Source organism: Canis lupus, chromosome 3 (assembly GCF_048164855.1).
Source record: "Canis lupus baileyi chromosome 3, mCanLup2.hap1, whole genome shotgun sequence".
In the NCBI taxonomy this organism is placed as follows: Eukaryota; Metazoa; Chordata; class Mammalia; order Carnivora; family Canidae; genus Canis; species Canis lupus.
In genome coordinates this window covers 17,684,139-17,709,525 of record NC_132840.1, presented here as the reverse complement: position 1 = coordinate 17,709,525, position 25,387 = coordinate 17,684,139, and the positions used below count along the sequence as shown (strand labels likewise).

At 39.2% G+C, this 25,387-nt stretch overlaps 1 long non-coding RNA gene across 12 annotated transcripts in view; it reads left to right on the top strand.

Annotated features, from left to right (window-relative positions):
• Window positions 1-25,387, top strand: part of LOC140629701 (uncharacterized) — an 802,104-nt gene that overhangs the window by 78,065 nt on the left and 698,652 nt on the right. For 8 of the 12 annotated variants that reach the window (XR_012027527.1, XR_012027528.1, XR_012027546.1 and 5 more), the window contains one exon: window positions 8,832-8,972. The exons of the other annotated variants lie outside the window; for them this stretch is intronic. This is a non-coding gene — a long non-coding RNA (uncharacterized lncRNA). The remainder of the gene's footprint in view (window positions 1-8,831; window positions 8,973-25,387) is intronic. 12 annotated transcript variants of the gene reach the window in all.

Below are 25,387 nucleotides of genomic sequence, written 5' to 3'. Positions count from 1 at the left end.
TCATTCAGTCAACATACATTATTGGAATTAGTTGTGTTAGGGAATAGTTTATGGATGAGAAAACAAACACACCATTGTTGAATAACTTGTGCGTGGTCTATAGCCCGTGACAGTGCTGGGCGTGTGAACCCATCACTTGCATGACTTCAGAACCTCTGATCTTACCCGCCATAGAATCTTTTAACGATCAGGATTTTGACCACTGCAGTGGAGCAGCTAAGGAGATCTGTGCCTCTGAGGAGCTTGTGGCTACTAAAATTAATTTTTGTTTTGCCAGTATATCTAGAAATTTCTGTTTATCAGGGTTTTGACTCCATCAGGCTTCTTTCCTGAGTGAACAGGCTGAATATTTAAAGCAGACTCATTTTTTTAAACAAAAATTGTTAGCTGTTTACAATCATAGCTGGTTATGGTCTTTATTTTAATGTATATGTTATTGCATTCTATTGATGAGGAAGTATTAAAATACAAGGGCTGTATTGTTTTTACTTTAGTATGCTAGCAGTTGTTTTATTCCTTTAGTCCAGTGACAATGATAAAAATTTTGTTCTAAAGATCCCTGGGTGGTTCAGCAGTTTAATGCCTGCCATCGGCCCAGGACATGATCCTGGAGTCCTGGGATTGAGTCCTGCATCAGGCTCCCTGCATGGAGCCTGCTTCGCCCTCTGCCTATGTCTCTGCCTCTCTCCCTCTCTCTGTCTCTCATGAATGAATAAATAAAATCTTAAAAAAAAATAAAGACAGATACAATCTACCATCTACATTTACAAGATGAGTTTAAAGCTAAGCCACATGAAGGGAGAAAGAGAATCAAATATTTATTGAATGCATACTTTGTATTAGCCATTATACTATATGCTTTACATGCATTATAACATTTAACTTTTAATACACGAATTACTATTTTCCAAGTGGGAAAATTGAGGCTCATACTCTTTCCATTATGCAAATAAAGGCTATTGCACACACTTGATGTCTATTCCTATGAAGCTTTCGATGTTGGGGCACTCACTATCTGACCTTTGTGAAAAAGTCTAGTGGTAATTTATATATATTAGCATATATTTTAGGTGAGTTATAGTCAGTGGGTTTCAACAAAAGCATGCACCTGTATAATTGTCATCCCAATTGAGATGTAAAACATTAACAGCACTGCAGAAAGTTCCCTCGTGCCCTTTCTAGCTAATGCTCATCACCAACAGGCAACACTCTTCTGATTTCTTCATCTTAGGTTAGTTTTTCTCTTGTTCTCGGACTTCCTATTAATGCAGCTTTATGGCATACATTCTTGAACTTATGGCTTCTTTCATTCAGTGTATTGTTTTTTAGTCTTCCAGGTTGGCCTGTATATAAATAATTCATTTCTTTTTATTGCTGAGAGCATCACATTGCATGGATATACTGCCATTTTATTAATTCATCTGCTAATGGATATTTGTATTTTTTTCCAGTTATGGGCAATTATGGATAAAGTTGCTATGAGCATTGTTTTGCAGGTCTTTGTACAAATGTTTGTTTTCATTTCTCTTGGGTAAATAGCTAGGATTGGGATTTCTTGGTCACAGGTAGGTGTATGTTTAACATAAGGAACTGCCAAACTGTTAACCAAAGTGGTTGTTCCATTTTATGTTCTCACCAGTGGTATGTGAAAGTTATGGTTGCCTTATAATTGCCAAAATCTGTAGCTGTCAAGCTTTTTAACCTGAGCCATTCTAGTAGTTGTGTTTGTTTTAATTTGTGTTTAGTTTTTATTTTAATTTGTATTTCCCTAATGACTAATGATGCTGGGTACTTTTCCTATGTATTTATTGAGTATTCAAATGTCTTCCTTCATAAGTGTCTACTCAAGTCTTTTGCCAACCTTCTATTTTCTAAAATTGTGCTGGTTATGTGTATTTTATTTATTTGTAAGTGTTTTTTATATATTCTGGATCTAAGTCGGCTATCAGATAAATATTTTGCAAATGTTTTCTTTCAGTCTGTGGTTTATCTTTACATTTCCTCTTCCTCCTCCCCTCCTCCTCCTCCTTCTTTTTTTTGTAAACCTCCATATTGAGGTATTATTGATATATAAATTGTTGCATATATTTTTCAATGGTTTTTCATTTTAAATCTAACTTATTCTTTTCCTCTTTATAATTGTAATTTTCATTGTTCAATCTACTCCAAGGCTATGAAGGTACTTCCCTGTGTCATCTCCTAGTAGTTTTGTAGTTTGGTTTTTACAGTTAGGTCTGTAGGTCATCTTAAATTGATATTTATATTTGGATTGAAGTAAAGGTTGAGGTTCATTTTTTACCGTATGGACATTACATTGTTTTAGCTCCATTTGTTGAAAGGCCTCCTTTCTCCCTTGAATTGCTTTGGTAACTTTATAAAAAAAAATCCTACTACCATGTATAGGTCTATGTCTGGACTTTCTTCATTGATCTATTTGTGCATTTTGTATCAGTACTGCACAGATCTATGTCCTTTGCATTTCCATGTAAATTTCAGAATTAGGTTGTAAGTTTCTAAAAAACAAAACAAAACAAAACAAAACCCACCTTCTGGGATTTTGATTAGTGCTATGTTAGATTTATACCCCAAAGATACAGATGTAGTGAAACACCGGGACACCTGCACCCCTAGTGTTTATAGCAGCAACGTCCACAATAGTCAAACTGTGGAAGGAGCCAAGATGTCCTTCGGCAGATGAATGGAAAAAGAAGATGTAGTATATATACACAATGGAATATTACCCAGCTATTAGAAAGGATGAATACCCACCATTTGCTTCGACGTGGATAAGGACAATCATCATATGGTTTCATTCATACGGGGAATATAAGAAATAGTGAAAGTGATTATAAGGGAAAGAAGGGAAAATGGGAAAAATTAGAGTGGGAGACAAACCATGAGAGACTCCTAACTCTGGAAAACGAACAAAGGGTTGTGGAAGGGGAGGTGGGTAAGGGGATGGAGTAATAGGGTGACAGGCACTGAGGAGGGCAGTTGATGGGACGGGCCCTGGGTGTTATACTATATGTTGGCAAATTGAACTTCAATTAAAAAAAAAGAAAAATACAGGTCAGTTTGGAAGAGAATTGGTATCTCAAAGTACTGAATCTTCAAATACATGAGCATCATCTATCACCATTTATTAGGGAGTTTCTTAGTTTCTTTAGGAGTTTTATAGTTTTTAAGGATGAGAGTCTTCATGAGTCTTGCATGTTGTCTCTATTTCATCTGTGTTGTAAATTTACACTTAAGTATTTTTTTTGCTGTTGTAAATGGTATACTTTTAGAATTTTATTTTGTAATTGTTCATTTCTAGTACATTGGAATGGACTTTTGTACATTTACTAGTTCTAAAACTTAAGAACTAGATTACTTAAGATTTTCTATATATAATTATTGTAATCTGAAAGTAAAGACATTTTTACTTCTTTCTTTCATTTTGTATACCTTTTATTATTCCTACATTATTGCTCTGTCTAGGATTTCCCATTAAATAGAAGAAGTGAGAGCAGAAATCCTTTCCTAGTCCTCTCCTAGGGGAAAATGCCACTTTTCACTATTACATGTGATGCCATTTGTAAGTTTTATTTTTTTGATAGATGCTTTTTAATCAAGTTGAAGGATTGATTTTTCTTTGTTCCCAGTTACTGAGTTTTGTTTTTTAAAATTGTGAATGGTGGCAGCCCAGGTGGCTCAGCGGTTTAGTGCCACCTTCAGCCCAGGGCCTGATCCTGGAGACCTGGGATCCAGTCTCACGTCAGGCTCCCTGCATGGAGCCTGCTTCTCCCTCTGCCTGTGTCTCTGCCTCTCTCTCTCTCTCTCTCTCTCTGTCTCTCACGAATAAATAAATAAAATCTTTAAAAAATAAAATAAAATAAAATAAAATAAAATAGTGAATGGGTGTTGAACTTTGTCACATTCTTTTTTGAATCTATTGTGTTAAGTCACCATAGCATGAATTTTCCTTTATACTGATGGTATGGTCAGTTACATTCATTGACTTTCTTTTCTCCTTTTTTAAATTTTATTTATTTATTCATAAGGGACACAGATTGAGAGAGAGGCAGAGACACAGGCAGAGGGAGAAGCAGGCTCCATGCAGGGAGCCCGACGCGGGACTCAATTCCCGGTCTCCAGCACCACACCCTGGGCTAAAGGCGGCGCTAAACCGCTGAGCCACCAGGCCTGCTCTCATTGACTTTCTAATATTAAACCAATCTTACATATTTATGATAGAGACTATTTGATCATAATATATTACCTTTTAATAGGGTACTTAGGATTTGTTTTGTAAATATTTTGACTAGGGTTTTTCTGTCTTGTTAAAAAGGGACATTGGCCTGAAATTTTCTTTCTTTTTCCTTTTTGCCTTTTTCTGGTTTTTGTGTCAGGATTATATTGGCCTCATAAAATGAATTGGGAAGTATCTCCCCTCCTGTATTTCCTGAAAGAGTTTATGTAAGACTGGTTCATTATTGAATTCATGAAGGCCTGAAATTTTCTTTGTGGAAATGTTTTTAATTATGAATTCATTTTTTCAACAGATACAGCACTACTCAGGTGTTCTGTTACTTTCTGTGAAGTTCCAGTAATTTGTGTCTTTCAAGGAATTCATCCACTTCATCTATGTTGTTAAATATATCCTATATGTTTGTTCATAATAGTCCCTTACTATCATTATAATGTCTGTAGATATATCTTCTTTTTCATTATTGATATTGGTAATTTATAGTTATCTTTTTTTGATCAGATTTGCTAGTAATGCTCAATTTTATTGGTCTTTTAGAAGACTTAGCTTTTTCCTTTGTTGATTTTTCATTATTGATTTTTATTTTACTGATTGCCTGTCTTTATTATTTCTTCCTTTTAGTTACCTTATTTAAATTTGCTCTTCTTTTCTACTGTCTTTCTAGCAATGGGTCATTGATTTTAGACCACTTTATTTTTTTAATATAAGCTTTTAAAGCTATAAATTTCCCTCTAAACACTGCTTTAGGTACAACATGCACATTTTGATACATTGTGTTTTTCATTATCATTCAGGTAGAAATATTTTCTCATTTCCCTAATATCTTTCTTTCTTTGAAGTATGGATTATTTAGAAGCATGTTGTATATTTTAAAAAATATTTAGATATTTTATAGACATTATTTCTTGTTTAATTTCTTTTAAAATTATTTTACATTATCTTCTATCAGTGTTTTATAAGCTCATAATCTTTTTTAAAAAAATATTTATTTATTTATTTTAGAGAGAGAGTGTATGGAGGGGGAAGGGGAGAGGGAGAGAGAGAATCTCAAGCAGACTCCCTGCTGAGCATAGAGCCTGACATTGGGTTTGATCTCTCTACCTGAGCCAGTCATGACCTGAGCTTAAATCAAGAGTCAGACCCTTAACTGACTGAGCCACCCAGGCACCTCTAAGCTCATAATCTCTTACTCCTTTTCACCATTTAACTCCTTACAATTAATTAATTAGTAAATAATGCTGCACTAAACATGTTTGTGTGTGTACATGTGTATTCTTGTCCTCCTTGTTTGCTTAAAGACATATTACCAGGAGTGAAATTACAGATTTAGAGTATGCAGTTTTTTTTAAAAATCTTTTTTTCCCAAGCATTCTTTCATGTATCTGCTACTCTTGCCTCATCTTACTGATCTGGATTCAATTTTTTTTTGAAGTCATAGAATCAACTACAAACAATAGTACTGCTATTTCCCTGGAGTTTTCCTACAGAGATTACTGTCTGCATGGAATACAAAGTCAATAGGGCCGACTGAAGTTGTATAATACGGCTCTTCTGTTTTATAAACCTCCTAGATTCCATGAGAGGTAAATAGTCTTTCCTATTTTCTGTCTCCAAATACAGTTTCATTTTCAAACTTTAGGGCTGTAGGAGTAATAATCACTCAGAAATTCTGGTCACATCCTAGTGGCTATCTTCCTTTTTTTTTTTTTTTTTTAGGAAGCATTTTTTTTTTTTTTTTTAAATTTCTGACCCCCATAGAAGAGCCTTGGAAATCATTTTCTTGACACACTTAATTCTTGCTATCTACCTAGGATTTTGGAGCGATCAAGGGTCTCACAGCAGGCTCAAGAGCTGTATAACATTTCCTTTCTAAGCACCTTGCTTAGAATGATAAACCTACCACAGTCCTGAAATCAGGCCATAAGGTTGCTTTAGTATATCTTCTTCATGGTTTAGTGAAATCCATAGATTGAGAACACATAGCCTTCCCCAAGTTCTAATCTGTTTCTGATAGAGTCAGTACATTCATAGTAAACGTATCAATTCACTTCTATTCTAGGGTTAATTATTAGTCTATGGGGCAGATGTACATTGTATATTGGGATATATAATAATGACAGATAAGTCTCTAAAATGTATGCTTAGGGGGCATCAGGGAGGCTCAGTTGGTTAAGTGTCCACCTTCAATTCAGGTCGTGATCCCAGAATCCTGGGATCAAGCCCTGTGTCAGGCTCCCTGCTCATCAGGGAGCCTATTTCTCCCTCTCCCCACCCCTCTTTTGCTCTCTCTCACTATCCGTCTCTCTCAAATAAATAAATCTTAAAAAAATAAACTGTATGCTTAGTTTACATGGGCTTCTTCTTGTGTAAACAATAATTCATACATGGTAAATAGGCTCCATATTCAGGTAAGCACTTAGCCTTTGAGTACATGTGACTCATATGTACTAGTTTGTCTTGTTGAATCTCTGCTGTTTCTGCTGGATACAGCTGAATCTGCTGCCACTAAGAGCAGACCAGATTCAAAATGAGGAGAATTAAACTTTTTCTCTCACTAGGAGGAGTTAGCAAATACTGCCATGTTTAATTTTTCATAAAATGGAAAAAAAAAAAAAAAAGGAAGCCTGGGTGGCTCAGCGGTTGGGCGCCTGCCTTCAGCTCAGGTTGTGATCCCAGGGTTAGGGATAGAGTCCTACATCGGGCTCCCTGTGAGGAGCCTGCTTTCTCTCTGCCTGTGTCTCTTCCTCTCTCTCTCAGTCTGTGTCTCTCATGAATAAATAAATACATCTTTTTAAAAAAAATGAGAAAAAAAAAAAGAAAAGCTATAGTATTAGTCTGGGATTAGTCAGGAAAACAGAACCACCACATATATTATGGGAAAAAGAAGTATACTATATGAACCTGGCTTCCATGAATGTGGGAGAAGTCAAGTTTTGATGGTTTGGAAGCCAGAACATCAGAGTCACAGTCACTAATGACCGAGGCTTTACACAATGGGGCAGTGGGGCAGCCCCTGGGGATGAGGAGCCACTGCATAAAGCACCATCCTACACAATGGGAGCTCACAGAGAGGTCTGTAAAGCTGCCACATCTGGTTGCCAGAGTATTCTTAAAACAATGGCATCTACTTCTCTGCCACCTTCCAAATATCATGCAAATTACTGTCATTGGCAGAGTCTCATGTGAATCCATAGGGGGAAGGAGATTATAGAAATGGACTTCCCAGCCTTGTAAAAGGAATGATGGAAAGGTCAACCTAATGAGTTCCAGAACAGAGACTCTCTTCCTTTGTGCTCTCATAACATCTAATACATGGTTAGCACCATGCAGGCATTCTATAAGTACTGCCCTTCTTTCCATTTCCACAAGATCCCTTTTGAGACTTGTACTCTACTATAATAGGAAACTAGGAAATCAGCCACAATGACCTACCTAAATCCTCAGTGCACCCCTAAGAGATGGAGTCTGTGTGTGATCTGACGTGCTGGAACAGTGCTTCTACCGTACATGTGATCCCTCTCTGGAGCCTGGAATTGCTGTAGTCATGTTGCCTCTCTTTCCAGAAAGAGCGATTTAGTTGGCTTAACATATATCTGTTTAGAATGTAGATACCCTGGAAACAGTGAAATCGTCTATGATGTTAGTCAAAGAGATGTCTCATTGACATTGCTTGCTGACATAAAAGGACTGTCATGAAAAGAGTTAGTGTTAGAAGGGCATAATGAATCTGAAGAATGGTCACTGGGTATTTTGTCAAAGGGTCACTATTTTTGTAAAAGGTCCTCAGACAAGAAGAAGCATCAGATGAATAGGGCCATCAGATTTGAGGTTCATCAGCAGCTAAAGGTTGGTACACAAGCACCTGGGCTCCAGGAAGACAGGAAGAAAGAAAGTGAATATGTCCCTGATGAATGACATTCTGCTTGAAAGTTTGTCTCAGGTTATTCATTCATATTTAAACAGAGTCTACAAACTTAGAAGGAACATCAACTCTTAGATCTGGTATCTTGAACTGAACTAAGGTGGTAGACAAACTGCTAAGTGGCATGAATTCTTTGGCGATCTGCTCACAGATTACAGAATTTGGGTAGAGGGAATCTAGTGTAGGGCTTGGGTGCTTTAGGCTTTTCCTGGTTAGGAAAGCTGCCTACCACCCAAGTGCCCCATTGCAAGGGAGGGTAGGCTGGCAGACACTCTTCCTATCTCTTCTTTCAGGATGATCTGAGAGGCTGAGAGTGGCCTTGCAAAGCTGCAACCAAACAGTTACGATGCCTTACTTAGCAGCTTGGAGCAGCCTATTGTGTGAAGGACAGCTACTGGGGAACCCTTTTCCTCTCTGTAAGGTTGTCATCCGACAGCCTCACTTAGTTGTCTCTCAGTTGTTTTAATCAAACCTTTCATTGTTAGTTGATTTAACATTTTCAAGTCTTGCCCTGTATATACATTCAAATTCTACTTTACTTACTTGTACCTATCTAAACAACTAACACCAAGTTCTTGTGTTTTTAGCACATAAGGAAACTTGACGATTAACACAAAGAGTGAGAAGAGAATTTTGCATGCATTTTCTTTCTGCTTTCAGGATTGGTGTCATCTCCACTTTGTTGACTTCCTGTTTCCTAGCATGGAGACATCATCATCATCATCAAAATGATCTCAATGATCATTATCACCCCATGATGGCTGATGGCTATTGAGGACTTACTCAGTGCCCAGGGGCCTTGTAAGTGCTTAGTATGTAATATTGAATTTAGTTCTTAAAAGATCCCTAAGGGTTTACAATTATTGTAACAGGGTAACACCCTGTTACTTGCCCAGGGTCACACCTTAGATGCAAATCCTTGGTTGGAATTCAGTGGGGAAGACTGAGTAGGTCTTGTTTTACTCTTGGTGTATTATGTGACATCTGAAGTTGGTAAACTCAGAAACTAAATGATCTCAGCAACTGTGGGAAAGAGATAAGTTACAAATTCCTTATATTTCTGCTATTTTTTAATCCATAGGTACTAACCTTGTTCTTTTGACTCATTTCATATTTTGATCCTTAAAATACACCAAATTACTCTTTATTATTAATCCTTACAGTATTCTTTAAAAATTTATTTATTTATTTATTCATGAGAGAGAGAGAGAGATAGGCAGAGGGAGATGCAGGCTCCCTGTGGGGATCCTGATGCAGAACTCGATCCCAAGACCCCAGGATCACTACCTGAGCCAAAGGCAGACATTCAACCACTGAGCCACCCAGGTACCCCTTTACAGTATTCCTTTGATTTTATTCTAACTTTATTTTCAAAAACATAGGTGCTTCTATGCATGCTTCTGTGTATGTATGCTTCTAAGGGTGATACTATAAATTATTTATTAAATTCTAGTTCACCTTCACACCCAACTCTAAGATCTTCAATAGAAACTTGATTTTCAGGGGCTTTCAGAATAGCATGAGCTACATTAGAAACATGTTTCACAGATCTATGACTCCCTTACATGATGGGATTTTGGACTAAAAGGGCAGGTTGGGAATGAAGAAAGAAAAGAGAGGTATAATAGACAGTAGAGCTACAGAAGAAAACTTTACTAAACAGCCTTGATACAAAGAGAAAGAAAAGCCAAATATAAGTATTCTTTGGTTTTCTTTGGGGCCCCTATGTCAGAAAATGGGGAGAGGCTCAGACTTGAGCTGAAGATAGTGATGGAGTCTGGAATACTAAAGAGGGGGCTAAGGTTATATGGTTAATTTGTGTCTTGAGATATATGTTCTGGGGAATGTGAAGAGAGGCTGGCTAGGTTAATAAATGTCCCATTTAAATCATCCATAGCACCTCAGTGGGGCCAAGGTCAGGGGACTGAAACAAGATAAAGCCTTTCTTTGCCTCTCTCAACCACGTCTCTTCTCCATTCCAGAAAACCATCTTACAGTCCTTGCATGTCCTGCTCTGTATTTGTGGTTAAAGAAATACAAAAATGCAGGGCCAGCTAGTTTAGAAGGTTTAGAGACAGCTTATCTCATTGAGATACGGTGTTGACGTTTCCAACCATTAACATGTTCACATTTGCATACATTGTGGACCGCTTTTTCCTATGATTTTTACCCTTTTAGTGGCCTAGTTTTGGATTGTCTACTTATAGGAATAGTTTGTAGCTTGGTTAGTTATACTGTGCTATTGACTGACTGTCTATGTCCCCTCAAAATTCACAACCCTAAGCCCTGATGTGATGGTACTTGGAGATGGAAGGGGAACCCTCATAATGGGATTAGTGCCCTGATAGAAAGGGACACTTTCTCCTCTTTTGCACTCTCTCATGTGAAGATACAATCAGAAGACAGGCATCTGCAAACTATAAAGTAGACCCTCAAACAACAGGCTGGCATTTTGATCTTGGATGGCCCCACCTCCAGAACTGTGAAAAATAAATATCTGTTATCTAAGCCACCCCATTAGTGGTAATTCATTATGGCAACTCAAACTGACTGAGATACATCATTATGGTTGAAAGTTTTGAAATCTTTACAGGAAAAGAAAGCTTTAATTAAGTCAGTTGAGAAGAGCATAGCATCAGGGAAGTAGTATAGACCTTGAGGTCATACAGGGTTGGGATTGTATCCTTCCCAGTTCCCATAGAGGAAATAGGTGACTTTAGACAAATTGCTTAATTTCTTTGAATATGAATTTCTTAATCAGAAACTCTGGGGATATTGCTCCTGAAAGATTCAGGCCTATAAAATATGTGAATTTCTTAATTCTGAGTTGGTATGTGATAGACCTCAATAAGAAGTAGCTATTCTTCATACCTATGAGAACGACCAGCAGATTTTGTTGGACAACACCATGTGCTGGGGAGGGTGTGGAGAAGCCTGGTGGGAGTGTAATTTGGCACAGCCACTTTGGAAACCTGTTTGGCACTATCCATTAAAGCTAAACATCTGCAGACCCCATAACCAGTAATTCCATCCCGGGTGTATACCCCACAGAAGTGCATACATATGTGGCCCAAAGGACATGTACAGGAATGATCACAGAAACAATATTCACATTTGTCAAAACCCCCAAACCACTCAAATGTCTGTCAAGAGTCGATCCAGCAATGAAAAAAATCAATTATAGCTGAATGTAGCAATTTGGATGAATCTCACAAAGGTAACAGTAAGTGATAGAAGCCAGATGTAAAAGAATACATATGGTGTGATACCATTTGTGTGAAGTTCAAAAGCAAGCAAGCAGAGTCCATGTGTTAGAAGTGAGGAGGAAGTGGCTGATGGCTAAGGGGTGACAAGAAGTCCCAGGAGGCTGGTCACATTCTACATGTTGTTGATCATTTCTTGATCTGATAACAAGAGTGCAGGCACTTTATAAAAATTCTTTGAGACACATTTGTGACTTGTGTCCTTTTCTGTGTATTTTTGTAGTTAATAAAAATTTCATTCCTCTTTATCATTATTAGCAGTCTTTAGAGGTGTTTGCTTTTTCTCTTATTTTTGTGTCCCCTGCTCCAGCCGGAGCCTCGTGCTGTGAAGGCAAATCCCAATGCTCCAGACTCCCTCTGTTGTCAGCTTTTTGCCCACCCCCCTGAGTAATCTCAGAGACAGCACTGTAAAATCAGACTTGACTCCCCTGTACACCAAACTCTTCCTTCGGCAGGGAGGAGACAGCAGCCCTGCCCCTCAGGCGCGTTGCTCTGCCAGCCCCTCAGAGTTCTTGGTTGATTAAACTCTACATCTTGCAGAGCTTGCAAAGTCCAGGATGTTGTTTAGATGTAAGCCAGTGGAGGGAGGCCCTGGTGGAAATGCTCCTAATCAGAAGCGAAGAATACAAGAGGTTGTTCACTGCGTGCTTGGACACAAGTTTATCTGTAGGTCCTTGTAGAAACTAAACTGATGGCTAGAGAGAGATCCTGTTTTTAAGAAGAAGATTGGTTAGCTTTAGAGAAAAAGAAAAGAAAGCCATCTGAAACACTAAGCAAAGTTGGTAGAAATTTCTATGACCTCAATCTCTTCCATTCCCTCAGGGACCCATGTCTTCTATGCGAAAATGTTTGGGCACCTAGTATGTATCTGACTTGGTATGATGCTTATACAAATGTCATCTCAAATAGCATTAGTCCATCTAGATAGCATTGGTCTATACTCCAGATGGGTAAACTGAGTCTCAGGGAGCTTAAGTAAGTTGGACATACAACTCTACTTTTTAAAGATTTTATTTATTTATTCATGAGAGACACACAGAGAGAGGGAGAGACACAGGCAGAGAGAAAAGCGGGCTCCCTGTGGGGAGCCTGATGCAGGACTCAGTCCCGGGATCCCAGGATCACATCCTGAGTGGGAGGATCACACCCTGAGCTCTACCACTGAGCCACCCAGGAGTCCCTGGACATACAATTATTAAAGTAATTCAGGAATAGCTGATTTTTAGATATACCTGTTTGATGGCTATAGTTGACAATCACCAAGAAAATGAGTACAATGAATTTCATACTCAAAGAATTGATGAAACTGATGCTAGGATCATCTCTGCAGAAAGTCAGGGTTAAATCTAGTGGTGATGAAGAGATCTCAGCAAGCAAAAGTTGAATAAGCCAAGAGGAGGCCTCAATGACATCTACATCATTACTTCTCTTAATTTCTGGAAGTTTCATTGTTTGTCATACTCTGATTTCAGGATACAGGTGCTTGTCCTGGGTTCCTGGCCAGGTTGCAGGCTTCCTAGGGTAAGCACATATTCTTACATGGTGTCTAGGCCAGGACTGCACGTGATGATCCCCTCACACCCTGCCATGAGCGTTTGGCAATCAGATTTGGTCATTACCACATCTCAGTGGCCATAAGAAAATGTCATGTATTTGGTCCTTGGTCATTCTCTGTGACCTCTAATATGCCCAGTAATTGTAACCCTTTGGGACATGGTGGGTTTTCTTTTGTCAGACTAGTGGGTAACTGACATTGCCACTCTGTCCATTCATTGTCACAGTCACTGCTCATCAGCTAACTCATTCCTTGAAAGTCTATTGATTAAAGATAAACCACAACAGTGGCCCAAGTGCCTGACTGAGTTGCAGTGCCTCATTTTAGGGCTCCCTGCCAACTCCTTGGGCAGTTCTACTTGCCCAATTAAATACATTGCATCATACTGACTACATTTGCAAAGGCTCCTCTCTCTATTCACCTGTTATTGAGCATTAAAGGCAAACTCAATTTTATGCAGATAAATAGAGTTTAGTGGTAATGTGCCATATGACCTTTGAAGTGACAAGATGACACTAATTTTTAGGGATTCTACGTTCTCAGGCTGTCACTGTTGAGCATGTAACTTGATGAGAAGTGGAGGTCTCTGCATTTTGAGGACGTACTTACAGTTTAACATGCTGTTTCAAATGTAAGGAGGCCCTCTCTTTAATTTTTTTTCACCAGCTTGACAGTTTTTCAAACATATTCACTGTCAGCCCTAACAACCTGTCAACAAATGCCATTATGTGAAAATTGCCAAGATTCACTTGAGGACTGTGAAAAGTGACAGACATGCCACACGGATAAGTTTCTCAAAAACCCAGGGCTGAAACTTTTGAAAGACACTCTGGCCCTTCCAAGGGAAAAATGAACAGTCAGATCTCCAGGAAAAAAAACCCATACACTTGTCATATCAGATATCTGTTTCTTTCCAGGGCAAATTGAGGTGTATGTGAAAGAATAAAACATACAGAGGACAATAGCGGCAGAAAGCCGAGGCTGGGCTGTGTCTCCACTGTTCTCTATAAATCCAAGAAAGGAATGGAAAACCATTTTTTTTCCTTCCCACTGGAGAATTTAAGGGGAGGTTTCCTTCATTTTTTAGGGGGACTGTTTCTGGGGATAGAAGTGGAGAAGAAAGAGTGGCTTAGAGAAAGCAAAGTGGAGCCAACCACAAACCTCAGAAAAATGACAACTTGTCCTAATATTGGTATCGGACATGTCTGGCAGAAAAGTATGGTGTGAGGAGAATATGGTGGTGTAGTACAAAGAGCCTTGGATTTGAAATTAGGGGACTTGTAGTTGAATCCCAACTCTACTATTTAAGCGTTTTCTGGCCTTGAGCATTTTAATTTAGTTTCTCCTGCCTCAGGTTCCTCATCTGTGCACTGGGAATGATGATACCCACCCCAAAGTGTTGTCATGAGGGGTAAGTGAAGTAATGTATGAATGGGACTTTGCTCAAAAAAATAGAATTGAAATCTGAGACTCAAACTGACTTGGCAAGAGAATGTTTCTGACCTGAAGAGTCATAGATCTCATTTTAGATGTTCACCAGGCTCTTCATTTATAACTGAGGTTTCTGTTTACCTGTGTTCAACTCAAGTGAAATGTTTTGTGTTTTGGATGACATGTCAAACCAAAGGCAACCTGCCCATGAACACTGATGGTGAGAGAGGGAATCAGGTAGCACAGAAGGGAAGGAAGCTGGCTTGGACTGCTGATGGTAGGCTCTTCTGTCCAAATGATGTGTGTCCATTCTTTGATTTGTCCACAGGCCTGGGGCTGCTGAGTTTTGTTGTTATTGTTCGGACATTTTTCTCCTTTTTATTTTAAACTCCAGGGCTTACTATCTGCTTCTGTCTTACATCTGCCTCTCCAGAGATGAGGAATTCTTCCCTAATGAAGAATTCGTGTAGGAGACCATCAAAGGGACCAAGATGACAAAATCCCAAGTCCTTTATAAAGAGAGGGAGGGTTGGACTTCAAGTTTTGAGTACTTTTTCCTAAGAAAGTTTAAAAAGGAGATATTTAAATGAATTAGGCAAGGATTTTTAGGGATCCAGACTAAAAGGTAGAGTCTGAGGTCTGTGGGCATTTCAATGCTCAGTGTACCTATGTGTTTTCCCCCACGTTCCCCTTCTATGCTTTCAAAGCCACCTTCCTATTTTTAGATATTTCTGGGAGCCCTTTGTAGTTTTAGAGTAGCTTATATTTTCCTGTTATGATTGGGATATCTTCAAAAAGACTTGAAAGTTATTTCCTTTCCTGTGTTTGCTATTTGGACCTTATGTGTTGACGCTGTACTAGTGGTTCAGAGGAACATGCTTGATGCTACTCAGGAAGCATTGATCCATTCAGGGGTCTCAAATGCTGATTGGTTGGCAGTTGTTAAGGGCCCTCAATATCCCATATGAAAGTCCAAAGGACAAATACCCTCTGAATGGACTGGGTGTAAAATCCACATTTGCAGGTTTGTGACCTTCTTCTTATGATCTGCACTACTTGTGACTGAATGTGGAAATGGTGGTAATGGTGCAGGGACAAAAGAGAGAAGGGCTGGGAAGATATGAGTATGTGGTCACAGATTTGCCCTTGTAAAGGTTTGTAAAAACCTTGACCCATGTTTATCAGATATGACACATGATGTCCTATTTAATACAGCTCACTCTCTCTGAGCCTCAATTTCTGCCAACTGTAAAGTAGGGATAATGTGTGTGTTTCAGAGCCCTCAGGGGAATGAACTGACCTGGGGTGTAAGAAAACAAAGTAATCACTCTGTGACTACGTATGGATCTGATTTAGGGGTAGCCATGGTGGTCTTAGCAATTTGTGATGATAATGCTCTTGGAAGCCATTTGACTGGAGAAAAAGGTTAGTATCTAAGACATTCTCTCTTCTGTGAAAGTCATAAAGTTGCTATTAGTTCTGATGGTGATGATAATGAGGATAGTAATGATAGCTCTAGCTTATTTAGTATTTCCTTTGTGCTGTGTATTCTGCATGTGTAATATCGTTTAGCCTCCCATGTAATCTATCATAAAGAGCTTAGATATATATACCTCTGTTATGCCCTTTCTAATGATGAATAAACTAAGATCCAATTGAGGTTAATACTTTTTTCTCAAGATTTCACAGCTACTAAGTGAAAGAGCTAGTCTGAGACCGAGGCTAGAAACTAGTTCTCAGAGGTAGGTGATTTTCACAAAGTCTAGTACTCAGATTCCTAGAGTCCTTTATGTAGCTGTGGAGTTTTTCCAATTTAAATTTCCCCTGTTCTTCTCTTTGCCATTGTGCCCTTGGGAGCAGAGCCTTCACCTTGATTTTTGGCAGTAACTTCCATTAACTCTAATGGGTGTCTAGCACATCTCCCCCAGCATGTTGAGATGAGATTATTTCCCATCCAATTGTTTTAATGTTGTGGGTGTTGAGTGAGTCTACAAACATTTAACCTTTGGTTTCATTATAAGGCTCAGAGCAGACAGGGTGTGAGGAGAAGATAAACCAGGACACAGATACCAAGAGAAGATGTATTGGAGATGGCTTTATGAGAACACAGTGTATGGAATAATAGAAAAATAATCACAAATGCATTTGAGAAGTGGATGCATCTTTCTTTTTAAACTTTGAACGTTAGATGAATATTGCCAGAATGCAGAATGGAAGATGCTAGAAGAAAAGCAGTGGAGGAAAAAAAAAAGAAAGAAATAAAAGCAGTGGGTGTTGTATAAAATTGCAATAGGAAAGGCCTGTTTATTTTTTTATTATTTAAAAAACATAATAATATTCCAGAATTTTAGAGTATATCAGGATTTCGTATACACAGTTCTTTTATTTATTTTCTGGCCCTCATGATAATCTTATGTGGTTGAAAGTTCAAGGGTATGGCCTTTGGATGCCTTTGCTTTAAAAAGTTTCACTATTACCACTTACAGGTTTGTGATCTATAGAAAGGTTCTTAATCCTTCTGATAAGAATGACACATTCATACCTCATGAGGTTATCATAGGATTTATGTATATATGTATAATATAATTTAAATATAGATGTAAATATATTAAATATACACATAAAAATTCTATGTGAGAATAGTCATGTGAATATACGATAGCATCTATATCTGTATTTATCTTTCTCTGTCTCTGTACATCTCCATATCCTATATGGGGCTTGACACTAAAAGGTGCTCATTAGATGCTATTATTATAGAAGTATTATTCCTTTTATTCCATATTCTCCATTTAATAGATGAGTAAGCAAAGGCTCAGAAAGGAAACCTGAGCCACCCATGATTATAGAGCCCATTCATGGCAGGGCAAGAACATGAAGATAGGTCTCTGGATTCCCTCTGTCCATTTTTATTGTTTATACAAGTGAAATACATAGTTTGGGAAATGCGATTTTCTAAAAACACACTAAAGTCTCTAGAAAGATGGTCCCAAACCACACTCAACTGGATAAAGCTATTTCTAAGAACATTTCCATAATAGCCCCATAAGGCATGCCTCTCTCCCAGTCTCCTGGCTTATAGTGAAAGCTGCTCTCCCCTCATGCCTGTTCTACCCCGACTGAGAATTGTGCTCCTGAGGCGCCTCAGAGTCCTCAAGCCAGGATGACTGGCTTTCTGAGCTCCTTCCTTCCTTCCTTCCTTCCTTCCTTCCTTCCTTCCTTCCTTCCTTCCTTCCTTCCTTCCTTTCATCAAGAGGGAGAGAGAGAGGTAGAGGGAGGGGCAGAGACAGGAGTGAGAAGAGCAAGAATCTCAAGCAGGCTCCATGCTGGGCATGATGTGGGGCTCGATCTCACAACCCTGAGATCACGACCTGAGTGGAAACCAAGAGTCAGACACTTAACTGACTGAGCCACCCAGACACCCCAGCAACCTTAGTTTCTTAACTCTTTTGTTTAACTAGATGCTTTTTGTAATACCTTTATCTCTCTCCAGGGTCCCAGAATGGGTCCCCAAGTAACTGCAAGTTGCCATAGGTAGCTGTTCTCTCACCTTCCTTTCCTCAACATTGCTCTCAGACTACATTTATGGTTTTTGGGTGAATCTTGCCCCAGGATGATATGTTTTCTAGGCCTACTCATGCCCTTGGATCTATGGTCAGCATCAAGGGGATGAATCAACTTTGGTCCTAAAGGCTCCTTTAGGCTTTCAAAGAAATGGACCCCTTGTCCAGTGCCCCAGTCACACACCCTGCCAGGTATATCTGATGTTTTCGTAGAGAAGTTTGTTCCTTGTTCTAAGAATCTTCCTCTAATTGTATTTATCAGACTTGCTTCTGCATTAGAATGCAAGATGGCTTTGAGAGCAGAAGCTCTCATATATTTATACTGTATATAATCTAATATATGAATATATATTTCTAAAAATATTTAATGTTTTATTGCCACCTTAAAGTTCTCCAAGGGTTTTTAAAATTTTTTAATTTGAATTCAATTTAGTTAACATACAATATATTACTAGTTTCAGAAGTAGACTTTAGGATTTCATCAGTTGCCTACAACACTCAGTGCTCATTCCATCAAGTGGCCTTTTTTTTTTTTTCAAGTGGCCTTTTTAATGCCCATCACCCACTTACCCCATCCTTCACCCACCTTCCCTCCAGCAATCCTCAGTTTGTTTCCTATAGTTAACAGTCTTTTATGCTTTGTCTCCCTCTCTGTTTTTATCTTTATTTTTCCTTCCCTTCCCTTATGTTTATCTGTTTTGTTTCTTAAATTTCACATATGAGTGAAATTATATGGCTTTCACTGTCTTTCTCTGACTGACTTATATCACTTAGCATAATACCCTCTAATTCCATCCAGGTGGTTGCAAGTAGGAAGATTTCATTCACCTTACATCTTCTTTATCCATTTGTTTGTTGATGGACATCTGGGCTCTCTCCATATTTTGACTATTGTGGACATTGCTGCTATAAACATTGGGGTGCATGTGCCCCTTTATCACTTTTTTTTTTATCCTTTGGATAAATACCTAGCAGTAAAATTGTTGGGTCCTAGGGTAGTTCTATTTTTAACTTTTGAGGAACCTCGACACTGTTTTCCAGAATGGCTATACCAGTTTGCATTCCCCTCATCAGTGTAAGAGGAATGGTTCCCCTTTCTTCATATCCTCACCAACATCTGTTGTTTTCTGAGTTGTTAATTTTAGCCATTCTGACCAGTGTGTGGTGGTATCTCATTGTAGTTTTGTTTTGTATTTCCCTGATGCTAAGTGATGTTGAGCATTTTTTTTTTCATATGTCTGTTAGCCATTTGTATGCCTTCTTTGGAGAAATGTCTTTTTTTGTCTACTGCCCATTTCTTGATTGGGTTTTTGTGTTTTGGGTATCAAGTTTGATAAGTTCTTTACAGATTTTGGATACTAGTCCTTTATCTAATATGTCATTTGTAAATATCTTCTCCCGTTCTGTAGGTTGCCTTTTAGCTAGGTTGATTATTTCTTTTGCTGTGTACAAGCTTTTTATCCTGGTGAAATCCTAATGGTTAAATTTTGCATTTGTTTCTCTTGCCTTTGGAGTTGTGTCTAGCAAGAAGTTGCTGTGGCCAAGGTCAAAGAGGTTGCTTCCTCTGTTCTCCTTTAGGATATTGATGGATTCCTGTCTCACATTTAGGTCTTTCATCCATTTTGAGTTTATTTTTGTGTATGATGTAAGAAAGTGGTCCAGTTTCAATTTCCTGCATGTGGCTGTCCAATTCCCAACACCATTTATTGAAGGGACTGTCTTTTTTTCCATTGGTTATTCTTTCCTAATTTGTTGAAGATTTGTTGACTGTAGAGTTGAGGGTCCATTTCTGGGTTTTCTATTCGATTCCATTGATCTATGTTTCTGTTTTTGTGCCGGTACCATACTGTCTTGATGATTACAGCTTTGTAATACAGCTTGAAGTCAGGCATTGTGATACCACCAGCTTTGGTTTTCTTTTTCAACATTACTCTGGATACTCAGGATCTTTTAGGTTTTGATAGGTGTCAGTGCTTAGTAAATGTCACTTTTTTGAGTTTAAGAATTTCAAAACAGAGTAAAAGGAAGATATTAGGAGAAAGAATGGTCATAAAATCAGCTTTGCTTACATTGGACATATAATATGGAAATCAGAACATACTCATCTTTCTCATTTACTCTAAGTCTGCTTGCTTTAAGAGGGGATTCAGCTCTCTTCCCAGTTTTGGGTAAGTGTGAATGGTCAACCTAATCAGGGGTTCGAGATGGGTATTTGCAGTTTGTGGCTGTATATCAGGCTCACTTTGGAACCCAGAAGCCTGTGGAAAGATCATGGTAATGCTTGTAAGCCCTTCAGAGCTGGTATCTGAGCATGTTATAAAAAGGTTTACATCATGAGTTCTGATGAATGTTATTCATGAGTTCTGATGAGTATTATTAGTGATTTTGTTCAGGGAGGGCAAGTTGCTGAGTAACAATTTAATTTTATGAGACTTAGATTAAACCCTGCTGTATGTGCATATCACTGCCCCTCTTTTCTCAACATAGCAAAGCTCATGATATAAAACATTATGACCCCAAATATTTGGAACTTATTTTCCTGAGACAGAAAGCTGAGATAGATATTTTCTAGTTCTGATGAGCTCAGAAAACATTTGCTATAATGTCAATCTAATCATGCTAATCAAACCAGAAAGTTCTGATTTCAAAGCTTTCCATGTCGTTCTGCTGCTCCTGAGGTAAAGACCATCCTCATTAATGAGGATTGCAGACCCTGATCAGACACCCATGGTTCTGAGGACCTCCTCTGTATATTTCTTCTGCTCCATATTTTTAGGTGTCTGTGTTAAGGGGATCCTGGGGTTGTTTTAATCATACGTGGTAAGATGCACAGACTTGGACTTGACTGTCATGAGGGGGAAGTAAACACTCACAGATCCCTAGAAACAAAAGGTATGCACACATGCACAAAGGCTGTACGGGGAAGACCCAAGCCAGCCTGGAGTCAGAGAGAGTGGGAAGAAAAGGCAAGCAGGAACCTTTGTTGTGGTTACTGAGGGAAGGGATATGTGAGGCAGGGTTAAGAGCCTTAGGATTGGCTCATTTGATTTATTCCAGTGGGCTCTGGGCTATAGGAGTGTCTAGTAGTCTGGCACTTGGCCCTGGGGTGATTCAAGCAGGGGTACAGTGGCCTGAAATGTGGATCAGAGCCTGATCCACCTGTCATGGTGGACTACATTTGTCTACATGGGAAGAAGATGGAACTACTTTAAAAACAAGAATGATCATGTCGAGAACCTAGTGAAAAGATTTACTCAGTAGATATTAGTGAGCACAAATGGCATGGACGATGGTGTGCTAGGCTCTGAAGACTCACTGGGCTACCAATAGCATGAACTTTGCCTCTCAGTGCTTACTGTTTGGTGGAAGGCTAGATTTCCATTCATGGAGAGATCAGAGTGAGGAGAGCAGGATAGCCTGGGATCATGGTATGAGAGTCAGTTCCTCTCTTCCTGGGCCTCTCAGCTAATAGAAAGCAGACTTGAGATCTTGAGTTCCCTAAGAGGGCTATTTTTCTAGAACCTTTTTTTCCCCAGCTACATGCATGGAGAGGAGCATAACCCTTCCTCTTTATGTGTTAGACGGCTCACAAAACAGATGGCAAATCTCTGTCTTGCACAGAGTGGGAGCTGAATAAATGTTGAAAGGATGAACAGATGGATAAATGGAAAACATTATTGGCTTTGGAATTTGCTCTTTGTGCTATTCTGACTCTCTACCTCTTTATTCTCTTCTTCCAGTTAGTTTATAAGACATAATGTTTGTAAGGTGCCCAGCTCAGTGGAAACCTCAAGTAGATATTCAATGAATGACAGTTTCCCTTCTCCTTTGAGTTTTCTGCTTCCTAGCAGCCTTAATGCTTCCTGTCACCAGGCAAGAAAGTGCTGTCTTTGGGTTGCAGCTTGCCAGACTCACTGGTTACCCTAAAGGGCCTGTGGTATCTACACCACTGTTCTATCAGCATCTCATGTCCAATGTCCATGAACAGCCAAGCCATTCTGGGAAACTGAGGAGTGCTGGAGTGAGTGAAAAGAGATATGAAGGTAAATGTGAAGGAAGTCTAGTCTTTTTCCTTTTTAAATAGGCATCCCAGAACTAGGAACTTCTTTACATGATGACACATGCAGCTATGTTGAAGTATCTTCAGCAAGACATAGCATGTTAAAGAATTGGTCCTTGGGCTGTTTATATTCCTGTGGGCCTCCACCATAATTTAATCATTTAGCTGGGTGTTTATATATTTACCTTTATATGTGGATATCTTCAAGGACAATACCGTTTTGTCTCCTGAGGTTGATTTTCCTCCAGTTCGGATCCAAAGAACATTTGTTTAACAACATCACTTACCAATTATGCTCTCACACATTTTTGGTGATGGTTGTTTTCATTCTTATGGATAAGGAAACAGAAATTCAGAAAGGGTAAATGACTTGCTTGAGGCCACACAGCCAGAATTCAAATCCCAATTTGCTTATTTTAAATTCTGATCTACTTCACTTTTGAGCTTAGTATGGCTACGTATTCTGTCTTGTTGTTGACTTTTATTTGTCCTATTATTGGCTGTGGGTAACTCTCTCAATCAGTCATCAAAAGAACCCCTGCAGTTATTTGGAACCTGTAGTATTTCTGATGCAGAGCAGGACTTGGGGAGAAGAGACACACAGCCATTCCTTTGAGATCTCATCATTCTTTTTTTTTTTTTTTTTAAGACTTTACTTATTTATTCATGAGAGACACACAGAGAGAGAGAGAGAGAGAGAGAGAGAAAGGCACAGACATAGGCAGAAGGAGAAGCAGGCTCCCTTCAGGGAGCCTGATGTGGGACTCCATCCCAGGATCCCGGATCAAGCCCTGAGCTGAAGGCAGGTGCTCTACTGCTAAACCACCTAGGCATCCCGAAATCTTATCCATTCTTTTTTTTTTTTTTTTTAAATCTTATCCATTCTTGATGTGGCTATTGACCAAGCACCTACTCTTTACTCTTGTCCCCTACAAGTCCTGGGAGCTGGGGATGTAGCACTAAATAAGGCTGTATGACTCCATCTCAGGGAGCTAATATTCTCTGATGGGGGCACATGATAATAAAGTAAACAAATGAATAAAGAAAGGTAATTTTGATCCGTGCTAAGGGCTTCAGTGAAATAGGGAACTAAGGAAGGGTTTCAGTGTGGCTGAGAACTCTGTTAAATGGAGTGGACAAAGAGAAGTGACATTTAAGCCACGCCTGGGAGGATGAATGATTAACCAGTATGGGCCAATGTAGGGAAAAGCATTCCAGTTACAGGGAAGAGCACTAGAAAGGCCCAGAGGTTAGGACTTTGTCTTAAGGAGTTTTGTTCTATTGGTAAGACCTGACAAAGGAGTCCAGGCAGACAGTGTATTCTACCTGAGGGAGTCTGCTGGGTAGATAGTCTCCTAGTGACCAGCCAAACTTCTAGAATGACAGATTATTGCAAACCCTGAGATTTATGCACCTGAAAGGGTGGTAAGGCTGGCAAATGCCAAGAATGCTGCGTGTGTCTGGAAGCACTGAAAGCTGAGGTCAGCCCCAGAGCACAGAAGCCTCTCTCCGTCTGCCTGGGGCAGTGGCAGACAGCACGAGTCCATCATTTCTGTTGCACTGCCAGCAGTAAATCGCAGCTGGTTATTGCTAAATTCTGGGATTTGCTTCTTGGAGAAAAATAATTAACACTGGCAGGAGTTTGATTGCATTAATTCACAGAAAGAAACACCCAAATGATAAATCCATAGTGGGAGAACTGCCCATATGTTACAGATTGGCTTAACATGGTTGAGGCATTAAATAAAAGAAGTCTGGGAAACAAAAACCTTTATCAGCTTTATTAGCATTGAACTCTGTGGCTTCCACTGGGGCTGACACACTTAATTAAAGATGTTCTGGTCTAATTAGGTTGCACATCAAATATACAAATACGAGCTTTTAAAAAGCCCAGCGATTGGAGTTTGGATTCCCTCTGGTATGCATATTTATTTCATTCCAACACCAGAACCTTCTTCAGTGAGATCTGGACACTGTCGGGCAGTTCCATCCCGTCTGGAAGGAGTAGGCATGAGGCTCTTTGTGATGAACCTCTTTGCATCCAGAGGAAACTAGAGAAAGCAGACTTGGTCTTTGTTCCTTTCTCTTAAGAAGAAAGATGCGTTTTGAAGAATTCATCCAGAGAGCTATTTTAGCCAGAGTTTTAACATAAAATTTTTTGGGCTATTTAGATCACCAGTTACCACCATCTTCATCATTAACATCATCATCATCATCTTAATCACAATCATTACCCTTTACTGAGAGCCTGATTGGTGTTGGTTGCTAGTTTACTTACACTGTCATGGCTTTGGGAAAATAATTTAATATCACTCGTCTTGGTTATCTGTTTCTGTGTAACTAATTACCCCCAAGATGAGCGGCCAAAAAGAACTAACATTAATTTTTTCACAATTTCTGTACATCAGGAATCTGAACATGGATGGATGAGCTGGGTCCTCTGTTTCAGCTGTCAGCCAGGCCTGTGGTCTCATCTAAGGCCTTGAGTTGGAGAAGATCCACTTCCAAGTTTTGTTGGCAGGACTCATTTCCTCATGGCCTGTCAGAATGAGCATCTCAGTTCCTCAGTGGCTATTGCCTAATGAGCATCTTGTTCTTCATGTGGCCTCCCTTAGTTCCTTGCCACATGAGACTCTGTAGGGTGCCTCAGAGGGAGTGAGATGGATATCCAAGATGGAAACCAGAGTGTTTTTATAAACTAATCTCAGAAATCATATTAAGTCTGACCCAGAGCCAAGGGGAAAGGATTGTACAAAAGTGTGACTACTAGGAGTCAGGGTCACGGTTGCCATCTTAGAGGTTGCCCACCACAACAATCTTCTGATTTTTCAGTTGTCAAATGAGGCAGCATTAGTGTCTACCTTGGGGGTTGTTGTTCAAAGTAAACATAAGAAATTTGAACAGTAGCTGGTACATAGTAAGTTTTTTTTTTTTTTTTTTTTTTTGTAAACAATAGCTATTGCTAATGTCTTACAGTCCTTTAAGTGACACTGTGGGTTAAATAGAAACGTTCCATTCTAGAGATGAAGAAACAGAAACTTAAAAAGACAACATGTCTATGATCACGAGTACTCTCTTATACTCTGCCTTGAAAATTCTCCACCTTTCTGAACTTTGATCTCTCTCTTCAGTTCAGTGATACTGCCATGCTTTGTCAGTTTCCTGTCCTATGCTGTAGTCCAGAAAGTGCCTCCAGGTAGGAGCCTGGGGCAATTATAGGGCTTATCTCATCTATTTCTGTGATACTTGCTGTTATTTGTCTGAAAACCATCATTTCATGTGTCCTCGCCCATTTTTTCCGCTGTTGATGGCTGTGTAGAATGTCTAATGCTAGTTACTCCAAC